Consider the following 27179-nt stretch of genomic DNA (forward strand, 5'->3'; position numbering starts at 1 on the left):
AGAAAATAGCTTGGATCATCTGGTTTATCCCTTGCTGGGATAAAAATGGTTTCTTGCATTCATTGTCTTTGCAGACAATACCTCACCCAAAATTATCACCTGACCTAAAGTCTGACAGAGAAATGGAATATTACTAAGACAGTCCCTGCTTGGGTGCCTGGTTTATTGTTTGTGTAGCAGCAGAGAATGAGTACAGCTCACTAGAAGAGAAAAGGGGGAAAAAGTGTAAACCTTTCTCCTTCCCAAGGATATCAGTTCAGGGGAGATGCTGAGGGAAGGAGGAAACACAGCATTATGTGTCTGTGAGCAGAACTGTCCTGAGGGGGTACTAATCTGAGAGAACTGCTGGAAATCACTAAAAAAGAAAAAGTGTAGTAGTGGTATCTAGGGGGGGTCCAAAAGGATTCCCCTTTCCCTAATCCAGGGGATTCTCTGAGAAAGGACAGGGAGGCCTTTCCCATCTCTTCCCTCATAGCACTCCCCATAAAGGGAAGAAGTCACAAAAGTGTTGATGTCTTTTCTTTTTAAAATTATAAAGAGGATGATGCTTCTCAAGGCTCTGTACAACAGCTGGAAGCCCCAGTTGTTCCTTAGGACCAGACCCACTATAACATGATTTTGTAATGTCTGTGGTTTTCTAGGGCTTCACGTGTGCTCTTATACCACAAGTTACAATTTCATTTCCAGAAGGTGTTTGCTTTCATAACATTCAAGGTGACTCTAGGACAAGACCTAGAGCAGTGAGAGGAAAAAGCAAGGCTTTGCAACACTTTGACTGATTCAAGGTCCAGCCTGTAGGAGACTCATCCTGTCTCTGCCACCAGGAATTGCTGTAAACTGTTCTCATCCTCCCTGGTGTCCTTGAAAGGACACTTTAACAGCCAGGCAGCCTTCTGTTCTTCATGAATCCCTTGAGGCATGGATGCCAGCTCCCCTTTCAGCTTGTCTGGCTTCTCACTCTTATATTTGAATCTCAGCTCTAGGTCTTGAATTTACACCTTCCTCTTGCACCCTTTTACCCCTTTGCCTCATGTCTGTTGCCTCACCAGGGTCCCTAGACAGCCCAGATCCCTCTTTTCTTGCCTTAAGCAGATGCATGGGCTGCTGTCTTTGCCTGATTTTATTTAGTGTATTTTGCTGTCAGTGTGGGGGCTGGGGAGGGATATGCTGGGAGCAGTGTCAGAGACAGGAGGGCACGAGAGGCAAAACCAGTTAATGGATTGGTGTCTCACCATGGACTGTGTGCTCTCCCTGCCTGCCCTCTTTCCCCCTGCTTTGCCCTCCTGCTCCCTCAGCAAAGAGCACAGCCTGTTCCCTGGGTTTTGGACAGGGCTCATGCTGAGGGCCCAGGCAGGCTAAGCCATCCCTGTCATCTGCTGAAGGATGGCAAAAATCTCTGTGTTCCTATTCCATGAACAACTGGGTTGGGATGCTCAATCTTTTAAACAATCAGCTAAGAAAAGGTGATATTTTGGCCCAAACAGGGTGGAGATGGAGATGAGAGGCTCTTGGTCTTAGGAACAGACAGGAAATACAGCTTTCCAAATCAGGTTATTTTGCTTATGATTCACCACAGGATTTTACCTTCCCTTTCAGAATGTTGTCAGCACACATGGACAAAAGACATGGCATTTTGGTACACTGTGGTATTTAGAGCAGTCACAAAATATTAGAATCCAAATCATATCCTACTCTTGTGATTATATGGTGAACTTGCATAGCAGGAGATCCTCTGTGCCATGCTCAGCCCTTGACAGAGCTCTCACAAGCAACGTGAGGGATGAGCTCCTATTTAGGAACTGACAAATTCTTGTGGATCAATGATTATTAAAAAGAAAGTGTCATTAAAGAGGACAGTTCAGTGTAGTATCATCCAGGAGCTGTCAATGTCTCTGCTGGGAAAATTAAAATAAAGTCATCTTACAATACATATTTCAAACATTTGGAATTTAATAATTAACTAAAAGACAGATGCAACAGCCCATTTCCAAAGTGCATTTCAGTGTCCATTAAAAACAGTGATTGCTTAAAAGGTAATTACTTCATTGTAATTCTTGCTGAGGCTTGCTGGGATCTTTCATTTATTATGTGTTTCATGAACTATTTGTTTATTTTTTGATTTTTTTTTAAATGAGGGTAGCAACTAATTAAACATGAGAAACATTATTCTGAACTTAAAAAAATCCAAATGTTTTATTTTGACACTTATAAGAAAAAAAAAGTAATTTTTGTATTGGAAATTAATTTTAATTTTGAAGATTTCTGTTTCAGTGGTAAAAACAAAATACTCGAGGTGTCTTTTGGACAACTGAAGCAATTCTTCCCCCTACTGATTTTGGTTCAACCACTGAAAAGAAAAATTATTCAGAGGCCAATTCTTCAGGCAGGAAGAGGCTCTGCAGATGTTACTTGTTCACTTGGTATTGTCCTATGAAGATGTCATGGCTCTGCTGACACAGAGTGAGCTGAAGTGCCAGTGAAATCGGCAGTACTGCTACAAATAAATATTTATAGAGTACAAAGATGGGAGAGATTTTAGAAATATCCTGTCCTTTACATCAGCAGTCCTCATGTGCATTGCTGTTAATAGTTATTGGAGGGTTTTTTTCCAATAAGTCAATGTAGAACTGAGAATTAGTTCTTTTAAAAACAGTATTATTACAGGTATTCTTTCTCTCATGATTTTTCAGAACTGACACCCTAACTGCAAAGCCATTACAAGCCCAGGACAAGAAGAGCCTGTGGTTTCACAGGATAAAGGAGTAAGCAAACCAAGGGACTGGTACTGAGTGCTGGGGAGTAAAGGAAGCTGGAAAAGTGCTGGCTTGATGGGTTCTTGTGCTTTACAAGGGACACCACTGGTGGTGCCAGGCTGGAGGCAGGGAGTGGCACATGTGCAGAAATCCAATCCACAGAGCCCAACATGCTACAGTGCAGGAGGCTGCTTCCATCTTTCAGATCTTTGACATTGTTAGAAATCTTAATATGGCCTCATTTTACAAATGTAGGTTCAGATTCCTCCCTTCTTCTCAACCTCCCTGTTGCTCTGGGGAACTGCAATTCTTTCACCATACCAGGATCTCACTCCCAGGCATGATCTCCTTTTCCATGATGGCATACAGCCTTTTCCTGAGGCTTTCGGCATTTTACACTTTTCAGGTGTAGGTTTGTTATCTAGGGAAAGCAACAAGGTGAGGGAGGCAGTGCTGTGTGGTAGAGGCTGGTGCTGGCTGAGCCCTGGGATCTACCAGGGAGAGCTCAGGGCAGGGTGGGCTGGGACTGGCAGCTCCTGTGGGATGCTGAGTGAGACAAGGGGAGATTCATCAGCACAGCCAAATCACCCAGGCTGGATCAAAATCATCCAGATGGAGCGTTTCTGCTACCACCAAACTGAATTTCCTTCCCAAGAATTTTGTATGTCATGACAAGTTTTAAAACTGAGATTTTTTTAATCTTAAAAAAACCCCAAATGTAGAACTTCCCATAGGACAGAAATTCATATTTTGGTGATAAATCAGAGGAAACCATGTTACTGGAGAAACTCAATGTCTGGGGACATGATAGTACTTTCCAAAATGGCAGAGATCCTTACACACAACCCAGGGATGACCCTGAGGTTATCCCTGCCTCCCTTTACCTGGGCAGGAGCTGCACCAAACTCATACAAAGCTTTTGCAGCAAACAAAAATTGAACTTTGGAGCCTTTCTAACCAGTTGTCTTCTTTAGTCTTACTGCTTTCTGTTGATACCTTGGCAGCAAAATGGAGAGTTATTTCATATATTTTCATTTGCAAAATTAAATTTGGAGAGGAGAGAGATAATTTCATAAAGTAAACCAATATAAACAAAAATAGCCCTTCTGGGTAAGAAAATACAGCTAACTGTGGGAAGTGCATGTAAGTCAATACAAATAATAGCCATCTAAAACCATGATGCTCTGTATTTCTAGCAACCAAACTTCAAAAAGAAGATGAAAACAAAGGAGGACAGTGACATGTAGATTAGAGAACATAACGTGGAGAGGCTGAGAAAGCCAAATTCAGAGTTCAGTGAGAGAGATGGCTCAGGGTGAACATGACCACAGTCTAATATCAAAGGAACAACAGAAATGAAGGAAGTTATTCACAGTCTCAGAAAATTGTAGGCCAGGGAGCAATGGTCTGAAGCTAAGAAAGAAAAAGTTGAGATGAGATATCAGAGGGGAAAAGAAGCCCTGAGAAAAGAAAGTAACAGGGCAGTTGAATAGCCAAGCAGGCAAAGTGCCCAGTGTGGCATTACTGCCAGGCTTGGGCAGCCAGTGAGATGGTGTATGGCCTGAAAATGCAGAGAGGCTTTAATCACACACACAAGAGCCAGCTCACATGGAAGGAGTATTCCTTGGTCTCACAGGCTCTGCTCCAGGTAATGGCACACAGTGACACATGGAATTACAGGGCAGAGCTGCTGCTTTGAATTAGCCCAGCTGCTTCCTGTGATGCTCTCCCACGTGTGTCCTTTATCCATCACACACCTCCCTTCCCATCCAAATGTGGATGAATTCCACCTAGTCCCCTCTTACTGAGCTCAGCTTTCTGTCCCACTGACAAGAGGTGTCAGGAGAACTGCTGGAAGAAGAAGCAGTTGTCACTAAGGCAAGGCCAGCCAAGAGGGCTGCTGATATGATGGATTAGAAGGAAGTCTCAAAGTCACTTAAGGATGAAGAGCTGGAGGTGTGCATGAATAATACCAATGATCATACAAAAACCTCTGCAACACTGAAAAGTTGGAAGAAACCACTTCTGCTGCTCAGAGCACTGCAAAAGCCAACACTGACTGGTCTCCACTGAAAGAATGAGGAGATTCCCAGGGCTGAGCAGGACTTTGCAAAGGGAACACTTTTTCCTGGAGGAAATTATAAACTCTGGTGGTTGGCCCCCTCTGCACAAGTTCTCCCTGCTACTTCTTTGCCCTAGAAATGCATGGGAATGGGGTCAGCTGGGCTGGAGACAGGCTGATATTAATTCTCTAACCAGCCTCACACTTCATAAGGCGTGCTAATAATAAACAACCAGTTTATAGTCCAGCAGACACCCTGGAGATGGGATTTGGTTGCTCAGAGGAGCGTGGGAGGAAGCAGGAAGGCTGTTGCTACCCACGGGCATGAGGCTCCTGCGGCGAAATGATGCACCATTATCACAGAGCTCACTGTTGGCTGGCTTCTAGTCAAACTCCTGGGCACACAGCAACCAGCACCCAGGGTGGTTTACAGCACAATTAGAGCTACTGCCAGAATAAATACTCAGTGTAGAGCACAGAAACCTCTTGCACAGAAGCCTGCCATAAATACTGCCAGTTGTCCTTTCCTGTCAGGGCACTGCATTCAGCACCACTGCCCTGGGGCCTTTCCACACACCTCACCTCTGCACTGCCCACAGGAGGAATCATTTCACTGTAGTGGTGTCACAAGTGAAGCAAAAAAAGCCTAACATATTTCTGCTGAAGTCCTCCAGTGGAGGGCCACCATTTTCAGACTGGTCCAGGGAGCTGATGTATGCTTTGTATCTTGGTGGTGTATCTTTGTACCGTATCTTGGTGATGAGCACCTAGCAAATGCAGTTTCTTGGGTTTGCTGGTTTATTGTTTACAAAGAACTACTTAACATAATGATTCGCTGATGTATTCACAATAGGTAATAGAAGAAGCACTTCAAAAGAGATACAACTGGGATACAACTGGGTTACAGAGAAGGTTCATTTATGCTAAGTGCCAATCACTAAAAATGTCAGATGCAATACTTTGAAGACCAAATGAAAAAATGAAGAGTTGTTTTTCTTTGGTTTCAAAGATAAATCCATATCGCTCGTTTTGCAGAAAATCCATGGAAATTACTGGTAAAATAAAAAGTCTGAGAGACTTCTAAAATAATGATATTAATTTTTTTTAAATCATTATTTTAAAAGTCATCCTTTTTTATTTTAAAATTATTCTCCATCCTAAGGAATCCAAATAGGTAAGTACAAACAAGTACTTTCAGAAGATATGTCCTTGAAAAATCTGGAAAGAATAAAGAAACAAAAGAGCTGCATGGGTCTGCTGTACCTTCCTCTAAATTGCTTTCCCTCACTAACTCTGCTAAAACAATTGCAGCTATGTCCATGAGCTCAAACACTGGCATTTCTGAATAGCTCTTTAACTGAAGGGAACTGCAGTCATTCTCAAGACATATCTCTGTTACAATCTATAATGAATGTAATCTTCAAGGGGCAATAATTTCTCTCAATTACACAATTTTTCCGTTAAAAGTGGCATGTGTTACAATCTGGGTTGTCAGTTCCTCTGGCCATGGACACACACATTTCTCAGTAAAGCATCTTAGGCACCCTCTGTATGCTATCAACAAGATCAGTATTAATGTTAAAACTTTTTTAATTGTAATTGCCTGTTAACATAATCTTCCAAGTTATTTTTTCAGTATAAATACATAGGGCACAACAGCTGTTCGGAGATCTCAAATTAGAGCTGTTTTGTGGCTATCTATGCAGAAAACACCTTTGGCTAATATAATTTAAACCTTTTCTGTGAATGAATTCCACGCTTTGAAGCTAGCTAATAATTTCTGTCATTTAAGAACAACGTTCCATGATCTGCTGCTAACAGTAAACAAGAAGGTGAGCAGCCCCCTGTGCTGCTGCCCCCGTGTGCCAGAGCACTGCCCCGGATCTCCCCGAGCTGCCCTGCGCTGCCTGGGAAGGGGACGAGCACTCCGGGACGGTGCTTTAGCAAAAAGTGCCGGAGCTGGGAGAACTTCACCGTGCAGTCCCAAGGTCACAGCCAGAACTCGGAAGGAGAACTATAAATTACAAAGTGCTGGACTGCAGCCAAGCCCATGGGAAGCTGCATTTAGCATATCATTCTCTAAGCAGCAGGATGAAACCTTAACTCCCTTTCAGACAGAATTTGAATGGAATTTGTTACAAGAACACTCTGATTGAAATATCACCGACTGACTTTCCATGACAACTCAGAAATGGGTTGCAATCACGGGGGGAATCCTCTTCCAACCAGCCCAAAATGATGATGAGGATGATAGAGCCCTATCAAATATTTATGAAAAACAGATGAATTTCTGTGCAAGCAACACATGCTGCTACTATAACAAAGACCTCAGATAATCTCCTGACATTACCCTGAGCTGAGGTTTCTCCCAGTATAAACTAAAGGTAGAATAACAAGTTGATTCTAATATTTTGAAGTAAAAGTGCTGCAACAGAGGTTAATAATAATGTATAAGAGGAACACAGTGCAGGTAAGTGTGATGATTTGTTATTTATAGATACTATCCACTAGCTGCCATCAGTGCTGTAGCCCTCCTGTGTAAGGTAGAGAAGAGAAGAGCTTTGTGTGAGCCACAGACTCACACGTGTTAGGTGCATATACAGCATCTAATGCTGTGGGGAGTCACTGAGACCTGCAGGAGTGGTAGCATACACAAAATAATATGGGAAGTGCAAAGAATTAAACAATTACTGTGTTTATGAGAAAAGGATTAATTAATTAATTCAAGGATTCAAAAGTAACTTTAGATTTTAAATGTTGAAAAAAAATAGTTCATGTAAATTTTCTGTATCATAAAATCTCCGCATCTTGCTGTCACACTGGTAACTCCAATACTGGTATTTAAAGATGTGAGATAATACTACTGCCAGTCTCACTGGGAACAGTGGCATTTGAAAGGAAATCCTTTCCCCCTAGTCTGCAAAGGAATATTGGCATTAAGTGCTGAAATTAAGTGAAATTAAGTGCTGAAAAGTCTCTGCACTAAGTTAGGTGATAGAAAGCAATGAAGAGATGCTGGACAGTTTGGGGAATACTGTATGAAGGCAGATGGTTCAGTAATTTATTGGACAGCAGCTTCCTTGGGTGGATCATAGTGCCATAACTAACAGGCAGATGTGAATTATTTTGCTAGTAGGTTATAAGTGACTCGTTAAAACACTGTCACAGGGCTTTGGTATTATTGGAAGAAACACTAACAATGGGATCAGAATAATGGTTGAGAAGATAAGCCAGAAAAGTAATAAATTAGCTTCTGTAGTTGGAGAGAGAGGTTTTTGGATGTGAGTGTGATAAAGTCTGCTTTCGGGCAAAGATGGAAAAAAGCACGTAAGGATTTGTAAAATATCACAGAGATGGCAGGGAAGGAACTTTCCCTAGAACTGATAGTCGTGGAAATCTGTACTGGATGGAATAAGTTGTGGACTGGGGGATGGAAGGATGAAATAACAGTTGGTCATGCTCTGCCCTACACCAGTGCTGTGATAACCCCCAGAGGAAGAGGTTTCATCCCTGCAGATTAGCACGGGATTCTCTCCTCTGTGACTTGAGAAACCAGGCAAATTCATTTCTGCTACAAGGAAGGGGCTGCTCGCCCTCCTCTGAGCCTTTGGCATCTGCTCAGAAGAAGAAAATAACTCCTCTTCTCAACTGCAACACAAAGGGGAGATTCATGGCATCATCCTGTCTATGTGCCTGCAGACTCACATGCTTTACTGACCAGGATGCAACTTGTACAATTTCTTTCTTTATTTCCTAGATCTTTTCACAAATGGATTTTGTGATTCCTGAGAAATGAGAAGTTTAAAGGGTCACAAAAAAACAATGTCTGCTTTTTGCCAATGAAAGAGTAACTTAGCTTTTAGCTTTTACCCCTTTTTATGCACTAGTCTAACTTCTGATGCACTCTTTAGATTTCTGAACTTATTTTACTAATTAGCCAATAGTGATTTATACTAATACTAATCAGCTCATTCTGATTTATATGCTTTAAGCAGATCAAGCAGCTCATGCAAAAAAAAAACCCTGTTAAAGTATATTAAATAAGTATTTATCTAACATCTTCCATTAAAGAACTTAAAAGCAACACAAAAATGAATTCATCTTCTTTGAGCTAAGTAGTATCCCCATTTCAGGACATAAAAATGAAGGCATATTAAATCACATATTCAAACGTAGGTGCCTGAAGTCAGTCATCTAAATATACACGTTACCAGCTAACTACTGTGTGATTCTCCCTACTCTGAAGGGGGTCAGGTCTGTATGTGAGGACCATGCTGAACAGAAGGAGAAGCCAACCTCTCTCAACCAGTTTCCATGCAGGCATTAAAGGAACCGAGATTTAAAGACCACGATCTCTTGCAGCTTTGGCTAAATTAGCAACTGTTAAAGAATAAAGCAACTTTTATTTAGCTCCCAGCTTTAAGTGGATGTCAGATCACAGGCACTCAGGTTGAAAAAGCACTCAGAAAGTTTATGCAACTGATCTGGCCACCTTTCCCAAGGCGAGTAATTAGTGCTCTCTTGAGGTTTGCCATTTACTTAACATTTCCTGACTGTCTCCAGGTTGGTTGCTGTATGAATGGCAGTTGGCAGATCAGGCCCTAGCAGACCTCAACGTGGCTGTGCTTCTCCATGGCAGCACTTCAGGCAGCATCAGCCCCCTCCTGCCTCTTGTCTTCATCCCAAGCACAGCCACCAGCCCCCTCTCCCAGGACACTGACTTGCACCTTCCAGAGAGGGAGGCTTCATTTTGATGAAGACTGACAGACCATTTATGGGTGCTCTGATGCACATTTCAAATTAAGTATTTTAAGGGTGGTGAAATAATTGCGAGGTTTGCATACTTAATGGACCCTGAACTCTCAGTGTTCCCCCAAAATGCCTAGTTAATACTGGTTTGACAGTGAATTGGCACAGTGCTGAGCTCCAATACATCAAATTAGCATAGATTTGCAAAATGTTACTGAAGGATCTCTTAAAACTTGCCAGGTTCCAAAATCAGTGTAGGAGAAGAGGCTCTCTCCCCCCTACTGCCCTCTTAAACGTCCTTTCTAGTTCCTTACCAGGACTCTAAAGGCATTCTTTTCAAAATGCTTTAGAAATTATATTTATTTTCAAACTTTGTATTTGCATCCTCGTTCAAGAGTGGTCAATTCCTCTTGGGGTCTTTCTTCACAGCACAATTGAAAATCCTGTAGTGCTGGCTCAGGAGTGGAGCTGTGGCTGCACAGTGCCCAGCGGAGGTGCAGCTGGACTCTGCACAGAGGGTGAGTGTTTGATAACCTGGAATGCAGATGCTCCACTAACCCCCGTGGATGGCTAATAAGTTCCAGGTGGCATTTAAAGGAACTGGCACCGCCCCATTACGTTCCTCTATGGCTTCAGTCGTGGCAACTTCCACAGCTTCCCCTCTCCCTGCACAATATTAACACAGCTGTGCCCAGCAGACCCGAGGGTGCTGGAACACCCTCAATAATCAGAGGAAAGCTGCCAGGCTCTGCTCCCTGAAGGGTTCTCGGCTCCGCCTGCCAGCCCTGGCTGTGTTAACCCCCCTGGCTCGGGGCTGCGGGGGCACCGCCCCAGCCTGGCCGCAGCCGGGCAAGAGTTTGAAGGAGGCTTATGCTGTCAGAGGAGGAATTCCCCAGGGTGGCTTGTCCTGGTTGGTATTAGCTCACTTTGCTTCCATTTTGCTCTATGGATTTTCAATAGCTATGATAGAAGAGCGTACATTGAAAACAAAAGTATTAAGAAGTAATGGTGACATTTTTCTCCAGAATTTTTATCTTCATCTAAGCAAGGATACAAGTGTTGGGGTAACATTCCAGTATCTGGAACAGACATTTCGTTGAAAGTGTGCTGTCACAGCTATTAAAATGTTTTACCAGCAAAAGTCACGCAATACCACCTGTGACAGAGGCTTGTGACGCTGGTTTTGATCCCCTGAAATAATAAAAATTGGGAATTGACTGTTCAATGGTTATTTTCTATTAGGGATGCATGCTGTGGTGTGGTTACTATGAGCTGGCAAGTGCCAGCACCTAGTGGCTCTAAAAATGGCACTGCCACACCTGGAAGGTCATCCCCAGCATGGCAGGGAATGTGCTGCAACAGTGACCCCTCTTGTTCCAACCCTTCCCAGCCGTCTTCCCTCTCTGCTCTTCACCAGTGGGGTCATGCTGTGAGGATGAGGTCCTGCTGGTCCTGCTGCCACCGCTCCAAGGTTTCAGTGGTGGCACCAGGAGCGGGGCTGTGCCTGCAGAACATCTCCCTGCAGAGTGGCAGCTCCAGCTCTATTGGACTGCCATGGCTGTACCTCACAGAAACCTCCAGCAAACATCTGTGGGATCTTGTCTGTGATTGCCCCCACCAGCTCCCACTCAGCGTCAAAAACTGGAGGCTGAAGGGCTGCTCCTGTGGCTCAGCAGAAGCCAGAGACAAATGTTGGCTGCTGTGTGATGACTAAGTCTCACATGCTTATTGCTCCTATCAGTTAGAGCTCTTAATCACTTTGTGCTGTTTCATCCTATAACATGAATTCACTTCAAGCTGTGAAATTCACCATTTTTGCCATGACTAATTTGTGAAATCTGCCACCTTTCTTTGTGGTTCACGTTGTGCCCTAGTTAGGCATCATCTGTCTGATTAGGGAAGTCTGTGATTTGATTCTTGCAGCTGAGCCAATACAATTTCATTCCCCTCCTTTCTTCTCTCTGCACTCCACTGCAATTTCACTGTCACCCATGCCCCTGGATGCACTGAGGCTGGAGTGGTGTGGAGGCCACCTCTGCTGGGGCTTGCACACAGGAGTCCTGACTCTCCTCCTCTACAGAACACGTGTAGGGCTCAGCCTGGGGCTTTAACCCTGGTTTTGCTTGAAGCTACCTAGGTCTGTTATGTTTACCATCTTCCTAGATTTCTCCTAGCCTGGTTGCCGCAATATTTTGGAAATAATTTCCCACCTGCCTTGCCAGTGCCTTGTTTCACAATACAGGCATCTGTTACTCTTTACATTGAATGTTGCTGGCATTACTCAATGCTATAAATATACCCAGTATACCATAAAAACACACAAGCAGATGACTGGTCTTGCCTACAAGAAATACTATGAATTTTTCATTTTTTTCACATGCTCTGAGCAAAATCCAGAGGGTGCTTGAGGAACATCTCATAACTGAATCGGGTCCTAAATTCCTATTTTCTCTCTAATTAGTTATTTCCTAACAATATTTTCTCACACTCTTAATGTCTTAATTGTTCCTTGAAGACGTTGCCAGCTCATCCATCCTTTTTCACACCCTCTTATAAACCCAGTGAAACATTATGTTAGTATTTTTGTCGCTGAAATACAGTGATGAATGGTCTTCTTTTAAAATCAGTGGGAACAGAATAATGGATGTGCAGGAGAGTTTATTGACTTGCTCTTGCCAAAATGGAGTTCGGAAGGATCACAAGATGCCCTGGATACTCCTTGTGCTCCTCCTTCCTTGATGGTAAAGCTGATGGGTTTGGGCTACACAGTTTCACAAGATAATGATAGAAAAGCAAAGGAAACCTTCCATCCTAGCTCTTATTTTTACCATAACTTTCCTTTCCATGTCTCTTCCTATATTCTTTTTGTACCAGTTTCACTCAAATCACCTCCCTGCCTGAAAAACAGTCATGTGAATAAGATCAATAGCATGATTCCTCTTAACAGATAAATAAATGGACAAATCTCTGTGAATCCTTGGCTGTAATTAACCCTTAATCAAAATCCCAGAAGAGGAGGTTAAGGAAAAGCCCAAGCACATGTTCCTGACTTTGTCCAGCTATCAGAAAACCTAATGGGCCTGATCCTGCTTCTGCCCACAGAACTGATAACATTTCTCTCCATGACCCTGAGAGCAGGATTGTGGCTGGTGCTCACATCCCATGCCCTTCTCTGTGTTTTCTGCATTCAGCACAGCAATCCTGCAGCCCTGCTGGCCCAAGCCACTTACTTACCCCCACTGCAGCCTAATCAGATGGCAATAAAAGCTTTTACTGTGCCATCCTGTTTGTGCTCAGCAGAAACATAAAAAGCATATTAGAAAATTGACTTTTGGCATTAATTGTGAGCAAAGAACATTTTACTCAATAGAGATAGGGTGGTTTTTTTCAGGCAGAAAAATTCTATTTTAGTCTTTTAAAAGTGACTGTGCAAGATGCTGAGCTAAGCCCCGTGGACACTCTTTTCAAATACCGTAAGGCAAAGAGTAGTTACTGAATCTCCTTAGTCTTATTAGCTTACATAAACATAAAAATTTGAATAATGTTTAAAAAGCTAAATTCTCCAGACAATCCATAATCAGTAAATGTTCATTACTGAGATGTAGCAAATATGCATGAGATTTCCCCGGTGGTATTTTGGTTGCACGATCTAAGAGGTGTAGAAAAACCTCCTTCATGTGGGGCTGGGCAAAAACTTCTATAGGTTCCTGAGGCCCTTTGGCCACAGTGTGGACCTTCCTGATCCCTTCAGGAAGGAGCAGGAGGAAATCAGAATTCACTGTCTTGTGTTACAGCTCTGGTGATTTATAAATAAATCATCCCCACAGGGTGATTGATGTCTCCATATAAATAATTAAGTCTTGACCTTATGTTATGACACCTGCTAAATTTTTTGGCACTTGAAGCCAGTGCTCAGGAGAGAGTCTTGACTCTGGATAAATGAAGGTGGGACTGGATTCAAGGGGGAGGGGGAGACAGGTCTTTGTTTACCCTCATTTTGTTCTGTTTGATTCCATCAGCTAATTGATGATGATTATTAATCTCTGTTGCCATCTACTCTATGGATTTAATTCCTGCCTGTGATTGCTGTTGGAAAGTTTGCTCCATTAGAAGCAGACTTTGATTGGATTTCCAGTAGCCAGAGTTTCCCAGATGTCCCCCAAATCATTGTGTTACCTAGTCCAGGTACCTTACAATTATTTTTGTTCGCAATTTACTTAATTTGGTGGCAGAGCTCTAGTGGCCTGGGTGACACTGTCATTATGCTCAACCAGGCTAGGTAGCAGGTGTCAGCAAAAGTTTAATTTGGAAGCTCATGAATTCAAAAGAAGAGCTTAACAGTTATCCCCAACACAGAGAGCTGCTGTGGCCTGAGCCTGGAAAAGAGAAAATCCCAGGGACATGAAAGGAATTGATGAGACACCAGGCATCTGACAAAATGAAATCTTCTTGGGATAAACTGAGGATAGCTTTCTTGTCAAATGGTGAGCATCATTAATAAACAAAACAGATTTAGCAGCAGCATTTCCAATTTTCATTTCTGAGACCGTTCAGGTTTACTATTCACCCTCTCTCCCTGGTACTGTAGATACAGCCTCTTCTCTTAATAGCTGCAACTTTTAAATCTTGCAATAAAATACAAGAATTTCAGAGTAGGTGTCTAACATTAAAAAAATAGCACCTTTGGGTTTTTTAAACATGTTAATCTACACGCAACATAAGTCAGCTACAGACAGAAAGCAACATTACGACATAATTACAATAAAGGGTTTTCCTAACCCCTGGAAAATCTTAAAAAAACTAATGACACAGCTACGACCGGGTATCACATCATTCCTGGCTAGCCAGCACCGGGAATCCCAGACGTCAGCAGGGTGCTGTCCGCTTGCCCAGCACCAGCACACTGGGGCTAACACACTTGTACAAATCATTCTTTGCTGTGTGTTTGCCGTGCTTTGAACATACCCATTCTGGAGGGTTAGCTGAGGTGTAAAGGGGCATTGCAAGGTCTGAGCTGCCGGTGTGGCCGAGCAGGGGCAGGGGAATCGGGACGTGCTGAAAAGCACTCCTGCGGGAGAGCAGCGCCCAAAGAAACCCCCTGCTCTCTAAAGATAACTTCAGAAATTTAAAAATACCTCCGTGCCCCCTCATACCGCTCCTGCTCGCATAGACTGAACTCCGGGTGAACTGGGTTTCCAGCCGAGGGAGATGCCTGCATTTATCAACTAGTTTGCTTTGGATCCCGTCATTTTCGTTACAGAAACCCGTGCCGGACCCGCACCTACGAGCGTTCAGCCCGTCGAAGCCGCCGGCTCCATCCTCACCTGGATGGTCCCGGTGCCGGTGTCCCGGTGCCCGAGCGGGGCTGGGCCGGCCCCGCCCGGCCGCGGAGGGAGCGGAGCGGGCTGGGGCGGAGGGGACGCGCCCCGCACCGCGCCGGCCCCGAGCGCCGCCGCTGCCCCTCCGCCCCACAATTACCGGCACCGGGAATCACGGCGCCGGGAGCCGGGACACAGCCACGGGGTCAGGGGGTCGCGCCGCCGGGGATGAGGAGGGGACACGGGACCAGGGGCCCCAGCGCGGCCCCGCCGCAAGTTTGGTCACTTTCCCGAAGTGGTGCGGGGAAAAGTTGGGGAGCGGCCGGGGGATGCGGGGACGGATCCGGGTGGCGAAGCGCGTCCCGGGCCCGGGGACAGGGGGTCTCGCCACTGACCTGCGCCGCGGCCGCGCCGCCTCCCGCGCTCGCTCAGCGCATCCTCCGCGCCGCTCCCGCCGCCGCCCTGCGCGCCGCAGCCGCGGCTCCGCGCCCGCGATCCTCGGCGGGGAGGAGAGAGTAAAGCGGGACAGCCCGCCCGGAACCGGGAGGCCGCCGCCCCCCTCCCCGCCTCCCGCCTCCCGCCCCGCCGGCCCCGGCCCCGCTGGCGGCCGCGGCCGCCGCCCCGCGCCCAGCGCGCACCTCCCGGAGCAGGTGCGGCGGCCTCCGGCGGGGAGCGCTCCCGGTCCTGCCGCGCCCCCGGCGCATCTTCCCTCGCCGCGGCGCGGGCGGGGCCGGCCGGGGCCGCCGCCTTTCCAGGGGTGCTCTCGCCTCTCAAGTTTGACACGTTCAGGCGGCGCCGGGCGCTCCCCGCCGCGGCCGCCGGATCGTGCATTGTCTGCAGGGCAGTTGGGCGCGGAGCGGAGCGCTGCGGGCCGAGCCCGTGACCGCCCTGCGCGCTCCCGGCTCCCGCATCCCCAGCCTCGGCCCGCGCGGCTCCCGGCGGAATATTGCACCCCCGGGAGAGGGAGGAAAGGTCCCGGGCAGGCTGCGGGGGAAGCCCCTGCTCCTCTGCTGCCGGGTGTCGTCTGGGAGGAACGGAGAAGGGAGGCTCCTCCATATCCTCCCTGTGGATACAAGCATCCTGCCGGGCGTCTCCTCCGGGCTGCAGTTTGTAGAATATATGTGTATATACATATATTAGTATTTTGAGACTGGTTGGGAAGATCGGTGGCCCATACCTGCTCCCAGAAGAAGGTTGTGAACACACACCTCAAGGGCAGACACAGAAATAATCGGAAGAGAATTGAAGTGATGGTGTCCTCGACCAACAAATTGGAGCAGACACACTGTAGCCAGGGCATGGTGGGCACCAAGGTGCCTTGTCTTGAGCCTGGATATGGACTGTGGAGTAACAGAACAGAAGGGACCTCTTGCACTCTCTGCTGGCTATTTCCCACCCTAAAATACAGAGAGGCTTTTCCCACATAATTGTGCAGCAAAATAAGGAGTCTCGTGGCAGCAAAACTGGGGTATGGCTGTAATGCCCAAGAATGGCCTCGGTTATTATTGCTAGTGCAATGAAGTGGCCATTTAATTCGACTGCATAGTGTCCCCAGACCCTGGCATCGGGGGATATGCTGTGCTCTGCACCCACTCCTCGATTTGGAGTGTGGGTCCCAGGAGGTGCCCTTGCTGCCAGGGAGCCACAGAACCGAGCTCTGGCAGCCCAGGGGCGTTGGGAGCTTGCCAATGCCAGACGTGCTGCCTTGAGTGCATGCCCACCACTCACCTTAACCTGGCATTGTGTGTGTACAGTATGAAATGCCAAGTGGCAAGATGGATCCTATCTACAGCCTTCAGAGTCATTTCAGGTGTGTCTTACAAATAAACGATGACATTTATCCTGTGACTAGATTAGCAGAAATACATTATACTTACTCTGCTCCCTAGCAGTCAATTGTTCTAAGTAGGTGTTATTTATTAAAATATTGATTAGGGACCCAAGTTTGTAGTCCTTAAGCCAGCATCTCATTGCTGATAGGATGGAACATTTAAATGAGAGTTTTGAGGTCAGACTTTATGTAACTCCATTGTCATGGGAAAAGAAGGTGCACATGACAGCTTTCCAGGGGAAGATGCATTCATGCCACTTGGAGTTCAAAGGAAGAATAACATGTAAAAACTGCAGTCATTGCTTTACCTGAGCCCCTTCTGTCCTGCTGTCTGTGGTGCAGGGTGCATAAGCTGTCACAGCAAAATAATAAGTCTATAACTGGGTAAAGTGAGTTGCATACTATAAATGTAAAACATGCTGGATGTCTGTTGCTATGGCAGGTGACCGGGGAGAAAACGTCCTCCAAGGGCCATCTCCTGGCATAAGGAACCTTTCCTGCTACATCTGTGCTGGGTGCCTTTGTGAGCAGGGTGAGCAGAATGTGCCTCTGTATTCTTTATTCAGGTTGTGTTATGAAAAATGCTTTAAATGGGTGACCTTGAAAACAAAGCCCAAACAAGAGTCCTGGCACGAGCTCCATTGACAGCGAGTTCTCTGCCCTGCTGCCTTGCAGGACTCACAATTATGTTTTTCTCCAATTGTGGCTCTATTACTTAGAAAAATTTTGAAAAATAAGGTATCTTAAACAAACGATTTCTGGGGGTTACTTTTTTGTTTGGAGGATTGATTTTTATTTTTTTCCCCTCTCTGTCTCCAATGGAACAGAAGGCAATGTGAATCCCTTTTGTTTACTTCTTTGTTTCTGCTCCTGACTGCTTATTAGCAGATACGTGTGTGGCTCTGCTGTATTCTGGGGCTGGTTAGTGGCTATTACAAAGTTATGAGGAAGAGCAACAATCACAAAGCCTTGGTTTTGAGAGGGTAGAAAGAACAAAAAGGACAGAGAAAAAAAAAGAAAATGTTTGTTTAGGAAAAAAATATACTTGGTAAATGCGTATATTAGAACAATAAAAGATTTTTATTCTGTTATTTCTAGGAAATGAGATTTCCAATTAATTTTATATTAAAATATGTTAAAACAAAGGCAATATGTATTGAAGGCAATCTTCTGTTTTATTAGTTGCATGGACTCAGACACTCAGGGTGCAAAGAAACACCCCAGCATATAATCTAGTATCGTGATGCTAGTACTGTGCTTATAATCAGGATTTCTGATTATCATGCAATGCACACAGTCACTTAGAGTCCTATGTAGAATTTAGTTTCTTTTAACACCGGAAGGAATTGTTTACCTTTGCTTAGTCATCAGCAAATGCAACTTATATTTTCAAAATGTTTGCTATGGAAAGATGGAGAACATTTGGGGGTGAGTGGAATTAATTGTAAAATTGTTTCTGGTGTCTGGATACATGTAAAATGTTTCTGGTGGAAAAGACTGGAAATTATTTATCTTGGTGATTTGGAGCCTGATATTTATAGCAATAATGTTTGAATGCTTTAGGAAAAAGTATCATTTCTCCCATCCTGCCAATTATTTGGGAAAAAAAGGTCAATTTAAAAAAATACTATATATAGGAAAGCTTGTCTTATACTGAGTCTTTATTCATCTCTCAGAAAATAGCACAGAGAAAAATGAAGAGAACATATGGTGTCTTCTATCAGTCAGTCATCATTACTGCTTCTTCACACTATGTCATCACCCCACAAATAGCAAATGAGTGTGAATTTCTCCCTGCTGAAAGAGAAAAGAAAAAAAGTGGTTAGTACAGCCAAGTAAAAAAAATTAATAAATATTACAATAGTATCAACTGGAACATCATATAAAATATTAATGACAATGAGAATGCAGAGGGAAAACCCTCTAAACTGTCAAACAATAGTATCAAACCTGAAAATGTTGAGCTGGAGCAGAACTCATGAATTTCTCTTGATTTGATAACCAAGCTTGAAATATTGATGGGACACAGTCTCTCTTGCCCATTCTTTATGAATGATTCTGTGCTAGTTGAGGTGCTCAAACAGACAGAACTCAAATAAGAACAGCAGGGAATGTAATGTAATAGTTTGTCTCTGGGGCATCCATAAAATCTTGAATTTCCTTTTTAAGCAGACATCTAGGAAAAATATAATTTTATTTAATTCCCTGATGTTCCTATTACACTTTAGTATAAAGGTTGCAATTGAAATGCTTATCTCCAAAGCCCCTCTGCCATTCTTGGTCTCTTGCAAAGAAATGTGTGACAAAGCAGCCTTGGAAATAGCTGCCACAGGAACTTAATAAACCCCAACACTGGAAACATCTGTCCCAGCTTTGGAAGGGACATTTCAAAACCACCATCCTCAAGAAGCAGCAAAAGCAGTTGGGGTTTATGGAAGAAAAAAATATGTAGTTACGTGTGTGTGTGTGTGTGTGTGTGTGTGTGTGTGTGTGCCTATATTTAGTGCAAAAAGCAGCAAATTCAGAGCCTCACTGGATTGTCTAAAGCAGATCTGGGCCATGCTGTCTCCCAGGTCTCTAATCCTTCATTCCCTTTGGATCTTTCCCTCAAAAAGCAGCTGATAACAGGATGCTAATGCACCTGGAATTGAGCCCCATATGTAAACTACATGGGGAACAAGCTCATTTGCAAGCTCCACTCATTTTGGCACCCAGATGAAATAAAAGGTGCTTGGTAAAACCCTGGTTCAAACATCTGCCCGTGTAGGCTTTTGGGCCAGAGTTAAGTTTCTTCTCTGGCCAGTTCCAGGATCTGATTATGTTACTGATGCTAAGACCTGACTGGGGGAACAGAGCTTTTCTCTGAAGACCATTTTCTTAAAATTGCTTACACACAACGAGCCAGTCAGGGTGAGCTGGGGTATGGGACTGTGCCAGTGAGGGTCGAGGAAAACACAGAGTAATGCTAGGGATAGAAGAAAGTGGCATAATAGTGAATTTTCTGGAGTTAACCAAAATGAAGAAAATATTAAATAATTCCATGCACTCTGCCTCTGGAGCAATGCTTCTGCATAGGTAGTAGCTGGCAACTATAGTAGTAGCAGTGTCTTTTTCAGACCAAGAAATATCCACGGGACAAATTGTAGGGTACACAAACGATTATTTGGGAGCAAAATAAAAATCTCAGGAAAAATTATAGAAACCTCAAAAGACAGAACTGGAAGAGATGTATTAGATCATATGGTTCCTTGTTGGTAGAAGCAGTAATAAATTGCCCCCTGGAGATAGAGAACATCAGTTATTTCATAAAATATAGCCAAAGGGCCCAGAAGGAACAATATGGTTTAGACAGGAAAGCCTGAGAAGCATTTGATTTAGTCATAAGTGAGAGCAGCCAGACCTGCCAGACTCAGAATCCAAAAATGGCACTCAAAACTACTCCTTGGAAACTCCATCAATAACTTAGAGTAACTGAGAGCTGGAGCTGTTGTGCTCCTTACACTGGGTAGGTGCAGGAAGGAACAGGACACACCAAGATGTGTGTTGAAATACTCCCCAGAATAACATACAAGGGTGCAGGGGTTTGGAGTATTTTACTGCTCCTGTTTTTCGTCCATCCTGCAAAAATGGTGGTTAAGATGGAGTAATTGCTGATGGCTCCCCAAACCAAACCTTAAGATAAGGTAACCATTCTCCAAGGACTAACTTGGTGCAGGTGATCCAGAGTGCTGTTCTAAGTTTGGGTTTTCAAGGAGGGTATTCAAATCTTATCCATGCTGGCATTTGGGGCTTGGGGCTCTTTTGGATTGGCTTCATTGTCCTGGATGGATTTGCTTTGTCATTTCCTGAGACAGTAAAGCTCAGGGACAGAATTTGTGTGCACCTCATGTGCAGCTCCTTGTTTGTGTTTGGGCAAGAAAATGAAACCATGATCTATCAATATAGTGATGGACTTTTCTGTGCAGCTGCTGTGATGGTGCTGAGCATGTTTTTCCAAGTGGATGTGTGGAATAAATCACACTGGAAAGATGAATTGAAGAAAAATATGCTCAATGTTGGCCAGCAAAAGTGATCCTAGTGGGATCATTCCATCACTGAAAGAATGTGTCACAGCTCTTTCATAGGTGGCATAAACAAGTTCCTTTTTTGGCTGCTGGGAACAGGGGAAGATCTCCTGACACTTGCATTCATTCTTCTCAATTTTATGTGTTTTGTAAGTTGGTGGTATGAGTCAGCAGAGAGGGAACACTGTGCAGGCATGTAAGCCTGCTGCTGAACCACTGTTTTGAGGACCAACCAAAGCAGAATAACTACAAAATGAGGCTGTTCCCAGCCTCATGTTAGGCCTGGCTCCTGATCCCTTATCACAGACCTTCTCTCTCTGCAGCATCTCCTGCCTTCTGCTTCTTTATTCCTGGAGTGCACCTCTGCATCATCCATCCCACCCACTGGCTGCCCAAACAAACCTGTCTTTGACCAGACCTTCCTCTTCTTTTCTTTGCTACCTCTGTCTTTTCCCTCTCATGTTGCTATTAACAGTTCAGCTTTTTTTTAAACATATAATGTAAAGAATTTTTGTATGTGGTTCATGCAGAGGGAGCTGAAGCTGAAGCTGTTAATGAAGCCGATGTTTCTTTTTCTTCATTCTCCCTTAGTTTTGCATCTGGCATGCTGTTTTCAATAAACGATTAAAATAAGTGCAAGTATTGTGGTCAGCTGGGATTTCACCTAGTCTGTTTGCTTGAATACCCTCCCTGTGAATTGGGAATGCCATACTCTGGAGCTGCTCTGTGATCCATGGTTTCATTACGTGGCACCACTCCTTGTTTCTCCTGCACTTCCACTGTTTGAAATACTGAGAGGAGCAAACCAGGGGCAAAGGGGAAGCCATACATTTAGACCTGGCTTTGCATGACCTCATTGGCTGGGTTTTGTTTGCAAACCCACGGGTGCTTGAGATTCAGGTCATTGCTCTGAATCCCCCTGCAGTGGTAGGCGTGTGTGAATGCATCAGAGAGGAGAGATAAATGACTCACACTATGATCCATCTTTATTTCAAATAGTCCTCAGCAAAAGTGAGAGGGTGGCTTTTGTGTTGCAAAACCATCTTGATTTAATTTTTATTTTGCCAAGCTGAGTGTGGTTTGGGAAGAGGTACTTTATATCTTTATCTATCTATCTATCTATCTATCTATCTATCTATCTATCTATCTATCTAATCTCCCAGAGGGTGAGAGCATCACAGACCTGCGATTTTCTGTTTGGCCAGCTTCTCAGAGGAAAGCTAACAGATCAGTTCAGAGGAAAATGAAGTAAAACTATCTTTGTTCTATAGATTTCCCCCTCTTGTTTTCATTTCTGAACAGGCATTGTCATCTTGTCTCATTAGAGGTAACACAAGCCGAAGGGTAAGAAGGAAAAAATCCCAGCTATTGACATACATGATGCAAACCAGCTCTTATTTCCTTTGTAAATCAGTAATTGTGGGAAACTGTAGCAGATGTCTTGTCAACTGGGGAATCTGCTGTTGTCCTTTAAAAGGCAGCTGCTGCCTAGGTGAACAGGTTTTCCTTAGAGCTAGAGCTGTGATGCTTCCAGAGTCAGGCTTTCAGTCTTCCCTGAATTTTGAATCACTAAAGCACCTCCAAGGTCACTTCCTGGAATACCTTTGGATTTTCATCACTTTAGGCCATCTGGACTACATGAGCAAGGTGATGTCAGTGAACTCCTTTGTGAACAACTATCTATATGACAAAGGGAAGAAGGTTGTGAACAGGGGAGGCAAAAATCTCAGGGCAGACTCAGGATTTCAGGTTTATTTTGAACCAAGCAATGTAACCTTTCAAATTCACAAAGCACTGTCAGCTCTTGTAGTCCTTTATTAGTCTGCTTGAGTTTGATTTCTGTTTGTATTTTTACTGTCTAGGGAAAAACAGATTTTGGCATCCTTTAGTCTGAACATTGTCAACTGTCATTATAGGAATAAGGCAAGTAAGAATTCCTTATGTAAGCAAGATTTAATTGACTGAACACTTAGGGAGAAGAAAAAAGGAGAAAATAGAAAAAGTATTAGCTGTGGTTTGATTCAGGCACCCCGTCCATTCTGGAAATAAAGGAAAAGAGAACATAAGCTACTACATTAGTGTGATTGCACTAAAACAGCAGCTTGTGTTTACATTTCCAGTACGAGGGTGCTGGCTGTGTAGCTGGGAGCACAAATTTGGGATGTGGTGAATACCTGTTTGGTGGGCTCTGTTACAGTGCCCCAAAGAGCCAACACACAAATATTATCCTCTTGATATCAGTGGCAGCTTCTGAGGCCAAGACTTATGATACTGGGGATTTCACGGTGTCCTTGCAAGTGCCATCAAATGAGAATATGCAAAAAAAAGGACACAGATAATATTTGCTCTGTCTCTCTCAAACTGATTTTCCTTGTCCAGTTAAAGTGGTCAGTGACTCTTTGTGCTACTGTCAATTCAACACTACAGTGAAATTCTCCCTTATGTCATCTAGGGCCAGACTCTGCCCCCAGGCCCATTTTGAGGGGTTTGTGAAGTGTCTCCTTAGGCTGCAAGTGTGACATGGTAAAACACAGAGCATTTTGTAGCACATCAGACCTGAAGCACCAGTTGCAATGTAAATGCTCTCACTTTTGTATCTAATTTGTATCTAATTCACTCACACTGATCCCCAATGTAGGTGATTCCCTGGATGGCTTCCCCGAATACTGGCAGCAAAACCACAGCCATATGCTGGAGGTGTCAATGGCCTTTCCTTTTTAATAATTCTTATTCTTATTCTTATTCTTATTCTTATTCTTTCATAATTCTAATTCTTTTTCTAGTATTATTAAACCCTAGAATTATTAAACCCTGTTCTCAGGGTTGAAGGAAATCCCCTCCTTCCCCCTCCTCCTAGATTTTTGGAGAGAGCAAATAAAGACCTTACTTTTGGCTGCCACTTTGCAAATCAAGCTGTTTTCCAATCCACACTCAGTTTTTTGCCCTTCTGTACCTTAAAAAGGAAAGATAGAGATCCGTGACGTGAGTTCAGTGATGACATGTAAACATTTTCTCATTAAGCAAGCCAGTTTGCACTGGAAGCTCGCTGTTCCTGCAGCTCTCAGAATACAGTAAACTTTTTGTTTAATCCCACAGGGTCCTTGAAGTTTATTTCATTACAGACTATAATATCTCCTAATGGAAGCTAGGTAATAGACGTACCAAGAACTAACAAACAGGAGATTTTGTGTCAAAAGAGAATTCAATTTTAATTAATCTTTTCAGAGTAATTCAATTGAGTCTTAAGGAGGAACCTGTTTCTGCTTTTTCCTACGCTTCCCTATACTGATTCTGTGTATTTTAAATATGTAACTCAGCAGTCAAAGAGTATAGCTAAATAAAAAGCAAAAGGTACATATTAGACCACAGCCTGGGAATATATATGTATATGAGGACTGGATCTTTTCCTGTTAAAAGGACTGGAGTGTTTTGGTGAGAACAGTAAGATCTTGATGGTGTTCCTGTGTCTCATTCTCCCTCCTTCCCCCTCTCAGTGCCTGCACAGGTGTACATGTATCCATGTGCATCTGTGTAAATACTCTGTTGTTTTTCCTTGACAAGAAGAATTACCTTTTCTGAATCTTAATTTAAACATGAGCATTTCTTTGTTACTTCCTCTGCATTCGTTTAGCAGTGCAAGAAAGTGCCCTGTGTCAGCAGGACAGGTGCAGTACATGTGTGTTTAGTCACTGCCTGTATCTACAACCTCTAGAGCCAGATGTCATAATTCACACATGAGTGTCAGCCAGTTTAGAAATGATTCTCATTAAAATTGAAAGAAAACACGTAGAATGTATAAACATGTAGCATTATCTTCTTCTAGCTAGTCCTCTCCTGACCTCTGAACAACTAATTTCTCAGTTTTAATTGTCATTTTGTTTAGAGCTGGGAAAAAAAAAAAAAAGGATTTCTTGGCGTCACTCTTTTTGATTGCTTTCAATTAAAGCACTTTCATTTCTCAGATGAAATTCCCTTGGCCATGAAGGGAACACGTCACCCAGGTGTGCTCTGCCCCCACCCAGCTGGGGAGGGCCTATCCAAAAAGGATGTGGTTAGAAGGTAGGTTGGCATTCACTTGCTGTAGGTGTAAAAAGTACAAAATCATGTCATCCCAGAGCAGTAGTTATTTCCTGACACCTATTTTATTCAGAAGTAGCTGAGGGTTTACCACAAAAGTGTTGGCCAGGTGTGTGCAGAGAGGCCCCAGGTGTGTGGGACAAGGCACAGTTCTGAGCACAGAGCCAAGTGCAGAACGTGCTCCCTCTCCCTCTCTGATTTGTGCTGTAGCCTGTAATAGGAAATAAATTGATGTACTCATTTTAATCTTAGGCAAGGGAGAGGGACATGTATTGCTTATCTGGCCATGCAGGGTGTCTCTATCATCTCTGGCAGAGTGGGGAAACAGAGACTGCTCTGCAGAGCAGGGGCCTGATGGAAGGTGAGCAGTGCAGCTATTGAAGTGAGAGCAGCTGAGTGCTGCAAACTGGCCTTTAAATGCCCAATTTACTTCTCATTTAATCCTCCCCTTAGCTTTATTTAAAATTGTTTTGATAATGGGAGGCATTTGGCTCTGGGAATTTAGCACGGGGAGACGAGAACACTCGGAGTTTGATTTGCTGTTTCTGTAAGTACATATAGTATTGCTGTCGTTGTACAGTGCAGCTTGAATTCAGATGCACTGCTTCCCCTCAGCACAGTGGGTAATACATCTAGCCAGAAAGTGTCACTAGAATGGGGCAGGGAGAAAAAAGAGAAGCGAAGAGTTGAAGGGAAGAGGGTAAAAAGAAAAATGGATCAATAAAAAAATGGGGAAAAATAGTAAAGGGGATAAGAGTAGTAAACAAAAATGAAGGGATAAGGCATATGTTAGAAAAAGGACAGGAAAATGTGGAGTGGCTTGAGGATGCTGGGAAGTCTCATAGTTTCAAAAAAAATGAGGCTCTGGGAACCAGAGTAAGGCTTGAGGTTAGAGCATTCCCTCACAGGCTGAGCAATGGCAGGAATGAGAAGAAAAGCCTGAAAGGAAATTGAGAAGAGAGTGCTTTTGAAAGTGGATGGCACTGGTGACAGGGAGGGAGGTGGTGCTGCTTTCTCCTGGGGTGCAGAGATGCTGATCATCCTGCTGGGGTTCTGAGGATACAGATGCACAGCTGCACCCACTGTGAGTATTCCCTGTTTTCCAAGACACACATTAGAAGAATTTGGCTGTACTGTACTTAAGGGCTATTTATTTGACTTGCTGTAGACTTGTTTTTCATTAAGGGAAGAGAAAAGGTGAATCTGAGATAATAGCCTAATTTATAAAAGTATCTTTTCCTCAGCATTTTTAACAAAGGAGTCAAATGGAAGCAGAGAAGGCTGCAGGAGGAAGCCCCATGTGTCCACTGAGCCAGCAAACAGTTTGACCCAGCAGCTATTAGTGTTTATTTTGGGGCACTTTTGAAATGTCTGTTTCAAGGCAGAGGTCTGCAGGAGCAGGTGGTGCCCAGGCTCCTGGCAAAGGCAGGCACTCAGACACGGTGTTGGGTGGTTTATTTTCTTTAAAAGAGCTGAGCAGTTGTTGCTATAAAGTTGTTTATTGTAAAGGCACATCAGTCTCAAAAGGCAAACAGTCCCAAGTGTTCAAGTCCATGTTAAAAGCTTTCAGCACAGAGTCCCAAATAGAAGAAAAGTCCCATTAGAAGCAGAAGCAGCTCCTGGTGCAAGGTCCCAAGAGGGCTGGAGTTGCAGCCTAGCACAGAGTCCTGAGCAGAGGCTGCAGCCTGGTACAGAGTATCAAGAGGCAGGTGCTCCCTGCTCTTTTCTTCTTGTGTTCTTTTCTTCTTGTTCTTCCTCTTCTTCTTCATGTGGTGGTAGTGATGATGATGGTGATGGAGGAAAGGAGAACAAAGAGAGAGAGCTCTCACTCCAATACATGGATTCTTATTTACAAATTACCTAAAGAGCTAAAACCACAAATCTGAAGCATTTCTTCCTAACCTATTACAATTCTCGTTTCTTAGTATGAAAGTTAACATATAATCTACACACGTGGCCTATCTGTTCTATCTGAAAAATGTAGGCAATATTCTTACTGTATTTTTATTATGTCTAAAACAATGTTTTGGAGCCTTCACAGAGACTTGTTTTTAAGACTTGTTTTCTACACTGGTACCTTGGACTATGTTTTTCAGCTCTCACTGCAGCTTGTTGATCTCTCTCTGAGGAACTCAGAGAGGCCTCTGTTTTTCAGACTCCAACAACACAGAATCACTGCTGGAGCTGTCCCGGCAGGGACAGACCACGGGAAGAGTCTCCCCACAGTCCCTGCACAGGCAGTGACACCCTGACACCTGACAGGGTGTGACACCACAGGTGCAGCACTGGTGACAGGCTCCTGCAGGTGTTGGTAGGGGCTGTAAC

General features: G+C 44.0%; 1 protein-coding gene across 2 annotated transcripts in view; it reads right to left on the bottom strand.

Moving 5' to 3' along the window:
• CHST8 (carbohydrate sulfotransferase 8) overlaps window positions 1–15569 on the bottom strand; it is a 182887-nt gene extending 167318 nt beyond the window's left edge. Inside the window, exon 1 of one of the 2 annotated variants that reach the window (XM_088171818.1) lies at window positions 15521–15569. The gene's annotated coding sequence lies outside the window, so the exon portion shown is untranslated. Of the gene's footprint in view, window positions 1–15277; window positions 15400–15520 lie in introns of those variants that run through there. The other variant, XM_014881899.2, reaches the window with a different exon arrangement.
• Window positions 15570–27179: the final 11610 nt, after the last annotated feature.

Source organism: Sturnus vulgaris, chromosome 12 (genome assembly GCF_052056855.1).
Source record: "Sturnus vulgaris isolate bStuVul1 chromosome 12, bStuVul1.hap1, whole genome shotgun sequence".
NCBI lineage: Eukaryota > Metazoa > Chordata > Aves > Passeriformes > Sturnidae > Sturnus > Sturnus vulgaris.